The sequence below is a fragment of the Chiloscyllium punctatum genome, chromosome 40 (assembly GCF_047496795.1).
Source record: "Chiloscyllium punctatum isolate Juve2018m chromosome 40, sChiPun1.3, whole genome shotgun sequence".
NCBI lineage: Eukaryota > Metazoa > Chordata > Chondrichthyes > Orectolobiformes > Hemiscylliidae > Chiloscyllium > Chiloscyllium punctatum.
In genome coordinates, this window is record NC_092778.1 from 64,702,498 (window position 1) to 64,717,244 (window position 14,747).

The window sequence follows — 14,747 nt, forward strand, 5'->3', positions numbered from 1 at the left end:
AAAAGAAAAATATTGCAGATGCTAGCAATGTGAAATTAAAAAACGATATGCTCAAAATAATCAGGTCAGGCAGTATCTGTGAAGTTGCAGTTAATGAGAGTCATTATGAACTGAAACATTAATTGTTCCTCTTCCCAGATTGTATTTTACCTGATTTCTATATTGGCTTGATTTGTCCTCTATTTCTTTTCCCTTATTCCCCTGTTAAAGAGCGTTGCACATTAGCTTTGGGAGGCTTACTGATGGCAAAACAATGGCGGGTGCTCAGGAGTCTTGAACCTATGCCCATTACAGGGAATGCATTTAGGTAGCAGTCAAAATGGATGAAAAGACAATTATACACTGGTGGGAAACTAACTATAGGATAAGATTGTCAAGGGTTCTCCCCTTTTAATTTTTGCATCTATTATTCCCCATTAACTTTCAATTACAACATCCAAGCAGAAACATTTATTTTAATGCATGTGTCGGAAGCAAATAAGACAAGGCAGACGGTTAAATTTTAATGAAGTGTTAGTGTCTTGAGGGAAATCCATTGCAGGGTTTAAAGAAAGTTTCCAGTGCATCTGAATTTGTTCCAGTGCTATTAATTGTGTGTCCATATATGTGCTGAACTTGGCTAATCCTCATTTGTGCTTTACCCTGTGTAAACATTTCTCATGAGAACTGTCATTTGAAATGTAAGCTGTAGTCAACTCTTTGTTTATTTAATAGTATATCAGGCATCCAGAAACCAAATAAAACATTTTTATCCAATTGTAGCTTTATATTTGCAGATATATGTTTTGTCATTTTTCATTTTTGGAAGTAACTAGGGTGTAGATACAGGATGTATTGTCCTAACATTGCTGATTATAGTTTAATTTAAAACCTCAACTTATTATTTAAGCTTTCTAATGTATGTTTAAAACAAGTTTACAGTTGAGGAATCTAAATTCAATTAACTAAATAAAATAACATATCGTTAATGCAGACCATAAAGTGATTGGATTGTCATAGATAAAAACTGAAAGAACTGCAGATCCTAAAAATCAGAAACAAAAACAGAAATTGCTGGAAAAACTCAGCACGTCTAGCAGAACCTGTGGAGATATATCAGTTAACAGTGATCAACCCTTCCTCAAAACTGGATTATCGTAGAAGCTGTTTTCTTTATTACTGTTCATCAGGAAAAGAAATGCTAATCCTCACCAGGTCTGGAGGTGCAACATGTTTAACTCCGGTTTAAACTGGCCTAGCCAGGTACTCAGTTATATCAAACTATAATCAAAAATGTTGGAAAAGCAAACTACCCAATACTCACCTAGTCATTAGATTCATCTTTGTGGTGCTTTGGCAGTGTCCCTATCTCTAGGCCAGAAGGTCCAGGTTGAAGACCTACCTCGGACTATGGTTGTGGTGGTGTCATAACTTGACCAAGGAGATTGACTAACCACTGAAGAAGAAAGGCCGATCAAGCCTGGTCAGCCTTCTCACTAATAGCTGAAGACATACTAAAACTGGGACAGCTATTCCACAGACTCAGGAAGGAACGGCCTAACATAGCCATGCTCTCAGAATCATAACGTTTCCAATAATTACCCAGATACTCTTCTGTGTCCAGCAGAGATGGTGGTGCTGTGATATACATTAGAGAAGGAAATTCTCAACATGAATTCCTCACCTCATGAAGCCTTATGGCATCAGCTGAAACACCAGCAAGGAGACCTTGAGCTGAATACTATAAGCCACCCTCTCTCATGAATCACTGTGCCTGAATGTTTAACACCAGGACACAATGTACTGTGGCTGGAATATTTCATTGTCACCTAGTGCTTTGACTGCACCATTGTTGACTGAGTCTCAAGGGCGTATCTGTGGGGACAATCTGCAACAGGTGTATAAGGGAAATCTCTTTATCCTGGCCATTGTACCTGTAGAAAAAAATCTGTCCACCAATTCTAAAGTGTTCACCACATAATCCTTTTTGAGGCAAAGTCCCATCTTCACTCTGAGAACTACATCCATCTTGAGTTGGCAGTACCACAGTGCTGAATGGGATAAATTTGGAACTAACTTAGCAGCTCAAAACTAGACATCATTAAGATACAATGTACCATCTGGCTGCAGCAGAATTCTATAATCTGCAACTTAATGATGCAGGATATTCCTCTCACACTTCAATTAGACTCAAGCCAGGCAAACTAGTTCTAGTTCAATGAGTGTCATTGGGGAGAGTGCACCCCTAAACAAAGATGGGGCTACATCATTCATCTTAAACATGGAACCAGAATGTTATTGACAACGAAGGAATCTTACATTTGATAAATCAGATTACATTTCTACAGTCCTGGTGAATTTGTGAATAGTGGTGGATGATTAAATGCTGACAGCAGCAGAAGGCTCCATGAATATCTCTATTCTCAATGATAACGGATCCAAGAAAACTTCCAGCCATGCATACACAGTTTGTATTCAGCTATGATGGCAAAGAGCTGAATTTCAGATGTGATGTGGAGCCAGCATTTGATAGGGTCTGGCATCAATAAGCTTTAGTAATACTGCAGTCAATTGGTAGGAGGAGGAAGTTTGATTGGCTGGAGTTGAATCAAGCCCAAAGGAAGGTAGTTGTGCTTCTTGGAAGTCAGTCATCTTAGAACCAGGGCATCATTACAGGATTTCCTAGATCCAACTGCTGTTACATCAATGCTGTTTCTCAATCATAATGTTAAGAAGTGAGAATCTTCTTTGGTAATTGTGCAGCATTGAGTTGCACCTGTCACTCTTCAACTGAAGAAAGTTTGTGCCTGCATGTAGCAGACCTGGAAAATATTCTGTGTTGGACTACTGAGTGAAAGGTAACATAAATGTTACAAATGTGCCAGTAAATAACCTTTTCCAACAAGAGACAGTGAAAGTGTCTCCCCTTGAAACTGTAATTGTGGGGTTCCCCTACCATCAACATCCTGAGGGTCACCTTTGATCAGAGATGTAACTGGACCAGCCACGAACACATTGTACCTTCACAAACAAATTGGAGACTCAGTATTCTGTGGTAAAATTCCACTGGCACCCCAAAGTCATCTAATTAACAAGTCAGGAGCATGATTGAATACTCTGCAGACCTGGATGAGTCCTGCTCTAATACCTAATCCGGTTCACTTGAATGGTACCCAGTTCACCACCTTAAAAATATCCAGTCACTCCACCACTAAATCTCTGTCTACAGTATATATCATGTGGAAAGTGCACTATAGCAGCTCACCAATATTCCTTCAAAAAGCTCCTTTCAAATTAGCAAATTCTCACACCAAGAATAGCAAAGACAACAGGTGCATGGAAACCTTACCACCTACAAGTTCCATTCCAAATCAAACACCACTTTAACTTGGAAATATGTCTGTTTCTCAATCATTGTTGGATCAAAACCCTGGAACTACCTATTAGTTGGCAGCTGGGTTACTTCATTCTTTCACAACATGTGGGCGTCACTGGCATGTGGAAATGGAAACTTTGTAATATTTAGTACAAACATCTGGATTTATTTCCTAGTACTGACAATCTTAATAAATAATTGAGATTCTGGTTTTTAGAAATTCAGATTTCCTTCACAGGGTTGCTCTGTAGAACTAAAGCAAAATGCCAAGTGGGATCTGAGTTTGTAGTGGGTTTGATTTGATTTGATTTGGTTTCCATTCCAGTTCCTGCTGTCCAGCACACGCACTGGAAGAAGTGACCCTTTGTGACATTTTCTTTATTAATGTCAGATGTTCAGAACAGGGCGAGAATGTTATTTAGCCCCACATTTCTCTGCATTCCAAGTAAGGTTAGATAAGTCTGCTAGTTCTACATAGAGGTATAACTAATGATCTCTTACATAGCATAAACAATTATTAAAACATGCAGAGCTGTCACCAATTAATAATTTCCTGTGTGCAACAGTGAGCTTTGAGCCTGCATCTGAGAGACAAACAAATCAAACTTTAGTCAAAACCCCACGAAGGGATTTATGCAGCAATTGAAAAGCTGTCATGGTAATGACGAACATTTCTCTCTTGAATTTTAACATTAACCTGTTTGCAATTATATATACTTACAACATATGAACAAGTACAGCACACCTACCTGCAGAGGATCAAACCTGTCATCTAAATATAACCAACAAAATGACTCAATTAACAAACAAAAGTGGTTTCAGATTGTAAATGGACTTAATGTTGGATTATGTTTGTTTTTATTATGCTATCTGATATGGACATTTCTGAAGCTCAGTGTAAATGAGTTAAATTCACAATTGATACCAAACTGTACAGTGTAGTTGAATCTGAAAAGGCAACAATGGATGTGGAAATAAATGTGAATTGTTAAGTAAATGGAAATTTGACACATGAATGATGTTGGAGTAGCTATGACTGAATTTGGAAGGTTTCTTGGTCTATTAGTATCCATATGTGTGGTGAAGCGATTCTTTATCATAAATGGAGTGCTGAATTTTAACAAACCAAGTATAAAATACAATTTATATACAAAACAGTCATGCTCTTATCCTATAGTTTTGCCACCAAGACACAAGGTATTCATGATAAAAATCAAAAGAACTACGGATGCTGTAAATCAGAAACAAAAACAGAAGTTGCTGGAAAAGCTCAGCGGAAGGATCACCAGACCTGAAACATTAATTGATTTCTCTTCACAGGCGCTGCCAGACCTGCTGAGCATTTCCAGCAACCTGTCTTTGTGACAACGTATTCATGTCCTGGAGAGGAACAATGGATTGCAGCTGTTCTGTCCATTTTTAAACCAACGTTGTAAAGAGATCAGGAATTGAATGATTCTGGAAGAACCCAAACTGAGCATTCTTGAGTTGGTCGTTACAAAGCAAGTGCTTTTTGATTGCACTGTTAATGACACCTTCCATCACTTTACTGATGTTTGAGAGTAGACTGACGGGGTAGTAATTGATCATTTCTGTTTGTCTTGCTTTTGTGTGACAGGACATAATTAAGACTATAACTGAAAACAAACAATGCTGGAGATCACAGCAGGTCAGGCAGAGTGAGCACAAGCTAATGTTTCAAGTCTAGATGAATCTTCGTTAAAGCTGAAGTGAAGTGTAGAGGGGGCAGCGTTTATGCAATAGTCAGGGGTGGGGGGAGGTTGCTGATAGTTCAGATTAAGTGATCGGAATGTGAAAATGGCAGAACAATGGTGGGTCTAACTGCCAGGCAGGAAAGAACAGACAATCCCACTGGAGTTGAGGGGCTGTAGGTTGTTGACAGAGAGTGTAAAAAGTAAAGCTAAAAGAAAGGGAAGGAATGGGTTCACAATCTGAAGGTGTTGAATTCAACATTGAGCCCAGAAGATTGCAAACTGCTGTAGGTTGTAGGAGTCTTTCAGCCCATTGAGTCTGTTTTGCCATTCAATGGCTGATCTGATGATCCTCAACTCCACTTCCTTGGTTTTGCCCCATATCCCTTGTTTCTCATACTGATTTAAACTCCGTGTGGCTCAACCTTAAACACAGTTATTGACCCTGCTTCTATACCCAAAAATTTTTTTAAAATTCATATTCACTACCTTCAGTGAGAATAAATTCCTCTTCATCTCTGTCTTAATGGGTGACCCCTTATTTGCATGTATACCCTCTGGACTCCAAGGGTAAACAACTTTTTCATATCAACCCTGTGAAGTCCTCTGAGAATCTTGTATGTTTCAACAAAGTCTCCTCTCATTCTTCTAAACTCCAATGAGTACAAGCCCAACCTACTCAACACTCCCCACAAAACAGTCCCTCTGTACCCAGGATCAGTCAAATGAATATTTTCCGGACTGTCTCCAATGCCTGTCCATCTTTCCTTGGATAAAAGGGCCCAAAACACTTCACAGTATTCCAGTTCTGGTCTGACGAGTGCCTTGTTGAAATCCTGGGTTGAACCCACCACCCCAACTAAGCAGACCACCCACTCTGCAGGACCCACCAGGGTGTGGCCACAGTGACCAGAAGGAATGGACCACACCCCAATTGCTGCTGCACCAGCCTCCCAAAACATCCTCCCTCCACCGAAGCCATTAAAAGGAGATATTTTTAAACATAAATGATTTTTTAATACAAAAAGAAGAACATGACAGACTTGTGATCAGACACAGATGGGCTCAGGAACCATAACTCTCCTACCTGCCTGATGATGGGCTTATGCCTGAAACATCGATTCTCCTGCTCCTCCGATGCTGCCTGACCGGTTGTGCTTTTCTGATGTCCAGCATCTGCAGTCCTCACTTTCTCCTTCCTACCACCACAGTCTGGTGACCCGACGCAGGATTCAGCAGCTTCCATGTTGGCTTTCTGCATTGTGAGGGAAAGCGGTTCCTGTCTCTTCCTCGACCTTGGGAACCCATGAGCCATGAATTGAACAAAGATGAACTTTGTCTTAATTTTTTTTATATATATGATTTCTACTATTAATATGGAGTGTGGTGTACAGAGCAATGTGATGTCGACGGCATGTGTTCAATTCCCATCCCTGGTTTGAGGTTACCATGAAGGACTCTCCTTCTCAACCTCCTCCCTCACCTGTGGTCTGGTGGACCTCAGGTTAAATCAGCACTAGTTGCTTCTCTCCCTAATGAGAAAGCAGCCCCTATGTTCTGATAAGATTATCGGGATACAACAACATGGAGTGTGGCGATTTAAACACTTTTCGTTGTTTTTTTTGTAAAGAATATAAGTGACCAATAAATTGCTATCTATTCTATTGTCTAGTTTAGCAAGACTTCCCTATTTTTATACTCCATTCCCTTTGAAATAAAGGTCAACATTCCACTCCATTTGCCTTCCCAACTACTTGCTGAACTTCAATGCTAGCTTTTTGTGATTTATGCACAAGCACTCCAAAATTCCTCCGTGCAATTCATCTGCCAATATTTGGTCCATTGGCTTAAGATTTCTCTGCAGACTCTTTTGAGTCAACCTCAAAACTTGGCTTCCCACCTTGTCATCCACAAACCTGGTAATAGTACATCCACTTTCCTCATCCAAGTCAGTAATGTATGTTGTAAGTAATTGAAGCTGCAGCACTAATCCTTGTCGCACTCCACTAGTTACAGGTTGCCATCCTGAAATGCCCCCCATATCCTACTGTCTATCATCCATTTGTTAACCAATCCCCTATTCATGCTCATTTACTGTCTCGAACACCATGGGCTCTTAGAGTCAGAGAGCTGTAGAGCACTGAAAATCATTCATGCTGACCAAATTAACGATAGAATCCCTACAGTGTGGAAACAGGCCATTTGACCCATCAAGTCCGCAATGACACACCCAAGAGTATTCCACCCAGACCCCCCACACCCCATCCCTGTAACCCTGCTTTACCCATGACTAATCCACCTAACCCACACATCTCTGGACACTATGGTCAATTTAACATGGCCAATCCAGCTAACATCACATCTTTAGACTGTGGGAGGAAACCAGAGCACCCGGAAAAAACCCACGCAGACATGGGGAGAATGTGCAAAGTCCACACAGACAATCGCGCAAGGTTGGAATCGAACCCGGGTCCCCTGGTGCTCTGAGGCAGCAGGGCTAACCACTGAGCCACCGTGCCACCCATTTCTCATCCTTATCCAGTCCCATTTGCCAGCATTTGGCCCATATCCCTCTAAATCTTTCCTGTTCAAGTACCATCCAGATTTAAATGCTTTTAAATGCTTAATGTGTGGCACTTTCTGAAAACCCAAAGGTATTAGTCCTCTGCTATCCTTATCTATCCTGCTTGGTAGCTACTTTAAAAATTTTAAGGAATTTTGTCAGGTATTATTTCCCCTTTGTGAAGCCATCACTGCTCTGCTTGAAATGTTCTGATATTACATCAACATTTTTCAGTACCAGACATTATGCTAAACTGGCCTATAATTAACTGATTTTCTTTTAGCTTTTTCCTTTATTAAATTGAAGATGTTGCATTGTCAGTTTTCCAATCCTCTTAGACTTCCAGAATCTATGGACTTTTGGTGTAAGATTAATATCAGTGCATCCATTATCTCTGTAGCTACTTCCTTTAATATCCCAGGATACATCCCATCAGTTCCAGGCAATTTATCAGTCTTTAGTCCCGTTAGTTTCCCTGACACTTTTTCTTTTGTGACAGTCATTGCATTTATTTCCTCTCTTCCTTTTGTTGATTAATCATTTAGTGAAGATGGAATGCTATTAGTGTCTTCTACTGTGAAAATTGATGCAAAGAAGTTATTCAACTCTGCCATTTACTGGTTCCCTATTCTTACTTCCCCAGCCTCATTCTCTAAGGATGGATAATTTCCTGTATCAATTCTCTTTAACCATTCTATGCTATCACATGGAGTCAACTGAATTGGTTGAAGACTGGCATCTGTGATGCTTGGGATCTCAGGATGAGATAGACCATCACTCAGCAATTCTGGCTGAAAAGGATGCAAATGCTTCGGCCTTATCTTTTGCATTGATCTGCTGGTCATAGAGTCACAGAGTCATAGCATGGAAACAAACCCTTCAGTCCAACTCGTCCATGCCAACCAGATATCCTAATCTATTCTCATCCCATTTGCCAGCACTAGACACTTATCCCTCTAAACCCTCTCTATTCATAATCCCATCCAGATGCTTTTTCTACTTCTCTATTTTGATATCAGAAATTTTAATGTCACATCAATGAATTTCCTGACTGTTAGTTCAACAAATGTCATGTACATTTTGCCAAACATTGCAAATGGAAATTCCCCAGGGTGTTTTGCAATCGATGACAGATTATCCATTTCCCACATGGCTGATATTTATTACGTTTACATGATGACAACATCATGTGCAAGGCCAGAAGTTGTTGCACATCCTGAATTGCCTTTGAAGTGAGAATCAACCACATTGCTGTAAGTCTGAAGTCACATGTAGACCAGACAAGAACAATAGACATCCTTGCTTCCCTGATGGGGTTCAACTATAATGGATAGTGGTTTCATTATCACTAAGTTGAAATTGCAGATTTAGTTAATTGAATTTAAACAATGTGTTAATTTGAATCTCTGTCCCCACAGCATTGCCCTGGGTTACTTCAGGACCAACCCAGTGATATAATCACTGCATCACAGTCTCCCCATTTAGATTGAGAGAGCTCCTTTATTTGTATCCCAGGTGATGAAACTTAGTTGATATTGGCATTTCTGCAGGCTTTGGGGGAAAAGCAAAAATATTTAGTATTTCTGCTCCAACTTTGCCTCAGCAGCAAGTGCATTGGTGTGTGTGGCTATCAAGTAAATAGAGGAAAATAACTTTTTTGCAGTCTCATATCATACACTTAAATAATGGTTACTCAGACAAGTTATTTAAGGGCTACCCCTCCCCCAGTTAAATACTTTCCCATACTGTCTGCTCCTATCCCTCTCCATGACTATAGTAAAGATCAGGGAATTGTGATCACTATCACCAAAATGCTCTCCCACCGAGAGATCTGACACCAGACCTGGTTAGTTGTCAAGCACCAAATCGAATATGGCCTCCCTTCTATCGACCTATCTACATATTGTGTCAGGAACCCTTTTTGGATGCAACTGACAAAAACTGCTCCATCCAAACTATTTGAACTAAGGAGTTTCCAATCAATATTAGGGAAGTTAAAGTCACCCATGACAACAACCATTTTATTTCTGCACCTTTCCAAAATCTGCCTCCCAGTCTGCTCCTCCGTGTCTCTATTGCTGTTGGGAGTGTGTAGAAAGCTCCCAATAAAGTGACTTCTCCTTTCCTGTTTCTGACTTCCACCCATATTGACTCTGTAGACAAATCCACTCAATGATACTATCCCTGATTAGGAATGCCACTCCTTCACGTCTTTTATCTCCCTTCCCATTCCTTTTGAAACATCTAAACATTGGAACATCCAGCAACCATTCCTGCCCCTGTGATACCCAAGTTTCCGTTATGGCCACAACATCATTGTTCCAAATACTGATCCACGCTCTGAGTTTGTCACCCTTATTCCTGATACTTCATGCATTGAAATAGACACACTTCAGCCCATCACATCAAGTACCTATCCCTCCTCACTGTCTGAAGGCTATATCTGGCTGTTCACTACCTACTCAATCATTGATACATTGCTCCAGTCGCCATTCCTTGCCCAACTAATTTAAACCCTCCCGAAGAGCTCTAGCAAACCTCCTGCCCAGGATATTGGTGCCCCTCCATTTCAGGTGCAACCTGTCCTTATTGTACAGGTCCCACTTTCCCCACAAGGTATCCCAATGATCCAGATTTCTGAAGCCCTCTCTCCTACATCAGCCCTGCAGCCACGCGTTCAGCTGCACTCACTCTCTGTTCCTAGCCTCACTAGCACGTGGCACTGGTAGCAATCCTGAGATTACTCTTCTGCTCGTCCTGCCTTCTAGCTTCCAAACTAACTTTGTATTCTCTTTTCAGGTCCTCCTCCGTTTCCGTACCTATGTAATTGGTACTGATGAGTACCATGACTTCTGGCTGGTCACTGTCCCCCTTAAGAATCTGGTAAACATGATCTGAGACATCCCTCACCCTGACACCCGGGAAGCAACATACCATCCAGGAGTCTAGCTCGCAACCACAGAATCTCCTGTCTATTGCTCTCCTTCCTGTCACTATCGCTCTCCTATTCTTTCCCCTTCCCTTCTGAGCCACAGAGGCAGGCTCAATACCAGAAACCTGGTCACTATGGCTTCCTCCTGGTAGGTTGTCCCCTCCAACAGTATTTAAAATGGTATATTTATTATTGAGGGGAACAGCCATGGGGAATCCCTGTAGTGTCTGCCTATTCCTTTTCCCTCTCCTGATGGTCACCCAGCTATCTTTATCCTATAACTTAGGTATGACAACCTCCCTATAACACACCTCTATCAGCCCCTCAGCTTCCCGAATGATCTGGAGTTCATCCAGCTCCAGCTCTAGTTCCCTAACACGGTCTGTGAGGAGCTGGAGTTGGGTGCATTTCTTGCAAGCAAAGTCAGCAGGGACAATAGTAGTGACCCTTACCTCCCACCTACTGCAAGAGGAACATGCAGCTGCCCGAGCCTCCATCCCTTCTACTCTTATTGCTAAGAGTGATTGAATAAATGAAAAAAAAAACAAAAGTAAAAGCCTTACTCCACACATGGTCTTTTTTTGGTTAGACTGCCAGACCTGCTAAATTTCTCCAGTTAATTCTGTTGATATTTATTGACTTTGGGATACTAATGATCCAATAATGCATTCCAATGCAAGGCAACACCAATGAAAATGGAGTTGACTCAATGCGCTGAATGACCTCATTCTGCTCCTATATTTTATGGTCTTATGGTCGCAAAGGCATCCTCTCTGAATGAAGGTGAGTGAATGGCGGTTGTGATGGTATCGGATGCTGATTGTTAAAGATGTATGTCACTGTGGGGTCATCACAACATCTCTAGTGTTCCCTGCACTAGGAAAGTAAACATAGTCTTTGATGCTGCCTATCATCAATGATGCATTGCAATATGGCTGGAAATGCAATATTTAAATAGTTACTCCTGGTAGATGCACAGTTGCTGTGAGCTGTGAAGTAATTAGGTAGGTCAGTATATACAGTAATGCTGTTCAGCAACAAGAATTATGTAACCATATAAAGTAACAATAGCTCAAAATAACACCAACATCTGATAAGCTTGTTGTATCAGCCTGTTTAAAACTGCAATGTAACATCCTATGTGTAATGTAATTATAATGTACAGGAGCACCACTTAGATAACAGAGGATCTTTCATCAGATTTTATTCTGACTCATAAAAAGACTGTTTGCAGAATCAAACTAATAACAAATCATTTGAATGGGGATAGGATATGTCAGCACCATGGGTCTGGATAAAGTTCTCTGTATCCAGATGGTGAGCTACCTGCCCGTCTCCCACTTTGACAATAAATTATTTTTACAGTGACTGCTGTAATAAAACAATTGCAGCTCCGTTAGTGTGTGAACTCACTCCAACTGATTCTCACCACTGATTTCTCCAAGTATCGAAAACCAACCTGCAAAAATACTTCTCTGACCATGCTATTGACTTATATTTTTAACAGGGGACCATACCTTCCCTCTTCATAGCCCTGGAGGTGATGATGGCAATCATAAGAATTAGGAACAGGAGTAGACCATTTGGCCCCTTGAGCCTGCACCCCCATTCAATAGGACCATGGCTGATCCAACATTCCTCACGTTCCCGCCTCTCCCTATAACCCTTGATTCCCCAACTGATCAAGAATCTATCTCAGCCTTAAATATACACAAGGATTCTGCCCCCACAGCTCTCTATGGCAAAGTATTCCAAAGACTCACAACCCACTAAGAGAGGAGATTTCTCCTCATCTCAATCTTATATAGGCATCCCTTTAATCTGAGACAGTGCCCTCCGACCCTACACTGTCCCATGAGGGGAAACATCCTCTCAGCATTGACCCCGTCAAGCCCCTTTAGAATCTGATATGTTTCAATGAGATCACCTCCCATTCTTCTACACTCCACAAAGTAGAGTCCCAACCTGTTTAACCTTGGCCCATAAAGCAATCCGTTCCTACCAGGGATTATCCTAGTGTCTTCTTCTTTAATAAGAGGAACACAAACTGCTCACAGTGCTCCCGATGTGGGCTCACCAACACCTTGTACAGTTGCAGTAAGACTTCTTACGCTGATGATACTCCAACCCCATCAGATATGATATGGGAGCAGAATTAGGCCATTCGGCTCATTGTGTCTGCTCTTCCAAATCCCCTTGAGATAAAGGTCAACCTTTATCTCCTCCTTGATCAGCCTCCTTGATTATTTGCCAACATGACTGGACTAGCAGTCCAGAGCCGCAGGCTGGTTCTGGACAGAGGGTGGTTTGCATGTGGAATGAATTCCCTGAGGAAGTGATGGATGTGAGCATAGTTACATTGTTTAACAGACACTTAGACAAGTACATGAACAAGAAAGGTTTGGATAGATATGGACCAGGAGCAGGCAGATGGGATTAGTTTAGTTTGAGATTATGATTGGCATAGACAGGTTAGACCAAAAGTTTGTTTCTATGCTGTATGACTCTATGGTTTCAATTTCCATATTTCAGATTAAAATCTGGAATTAGATTAGATGCTTGTCTAATGGCATTCCTGTGGATTGGTAAAGATATCCATTTGATTCACAGAATTCCTTTACGGTCTGGTCTTTATGTGACTCCAGCCTCACAGCTCTCCTGGTAAGTAAATCTGGCCCCACAGACACCTACATCCCATACATTTATAGAAATACAATTATCTTGAGTTTCTTGTGCAGGGTTTCAGACTCAGTTTGGGGAAATCGAAAGTTTGGGGAACATATAGCTCTGATTAGGTCATGGGGCATGGGGCCCTCTTGTGGTGCAGTAGTGACCCTACCCCTGGACTGGGAGGCTCAGGTTCAAGTCCCACTAGCTCCAGAGGAGTGGAATAACATCCCTGAACAGGTCTGTTGGGAAATATAGGTCAAAATAAATCTCCAGGGTGCACGGGGGATTAACATTGATGAAGTTTGGTTGTCACACCCCAAACTTATCATAAACAACCAATGAAGGAGCAAAAACAGGAATCACTGGAGAAACTCAGCAGGTCTGGCAACATCTGTGGAGAGATGTGTACAGCGACCCTACTTCTGAACTTCTCCTAAACCTTAACACTTTTTTCTCTCTCTCTCCACAGATGATGTTGCTAGACCTGCTGAGTTTCTCCGGCGATTCCTGCTTTTGTTTCTGATTTCCTGCATCCGCAGTTCTTTCGGGTTTTTTGTTTGGTTGGTTTAGTGTGAGCCCAATAAAAGTTTGAGGTGGGAGAAATAACTTGTGAAAGTTTGAACACAGCTGGGCATAATTTGAGGGAAGTTGTGTCCATGTGAAATTGTCTTGTTCAGAGATAGCACCCCCCCCCCCGGGGGCTGATCCTTCTCCTGAGGCTCTGTCTCTCCAGCCAATGGTGTTGTGGACCACCCCCACCCATCATCATCAGTCAGGGGGGTTAAATTTGTCTGAACTGCAACAGATTCCCTCCCGGCTCAGCCTTGAAGCAGCGACCACACGTCGAGTTCTCGGGTTGCAAACTGCTCAGTAAGTGATTGAATGTGGACTCGCCTCCTCTTTAAAACAAATGCAGCCGGCAGCAGCCTGGGTCACTTTTACTCTGGGACACTGTGCAGAATCGATGGCGATCGTACAATCAAAAACTTAAAGGGATATTCCAAAACAAAAGACGTTCCGTTTTTGGTGGTGTTGAACCTGCGTTGCAAACACAAAATTCTCAAGATCCAGTCTTCAGACTGAGGTAGGTTCTACTCGAATGCAAAACCAGTTTAAGAGTTTATAACCAAACTTCGGCTGAAGGTCCCCCGCTGATGCATTTAAACATCGCGGGTTCCTTCTTACTGGGACTGATAGACCTGGTCTTATTTAAATCGACAGCTGTGTGTGTTAAAGCAGACTGCTGCTCCGTTGTTGTAAACGTTACGTTTCCCTGAGACTTGCTTCAGCTGGAGAGCGTTTTCCCATCTTTCAGCTTCGTCTCAGTGAATAGGAAACCTGATTTGTTTGACGTTCTACAAATGGAAGAAACCCCACGGGTTTAGGGGGAAGATTTCCGCCTGGACTGTTCACTGCACAATCTGATACATACTGACCAGATGCAGCAGCTAAATTACTGGGAATATACATGATTTGGAGATGCCGGTGTTGGACTGGGGTGTATAAAGTTAAAAA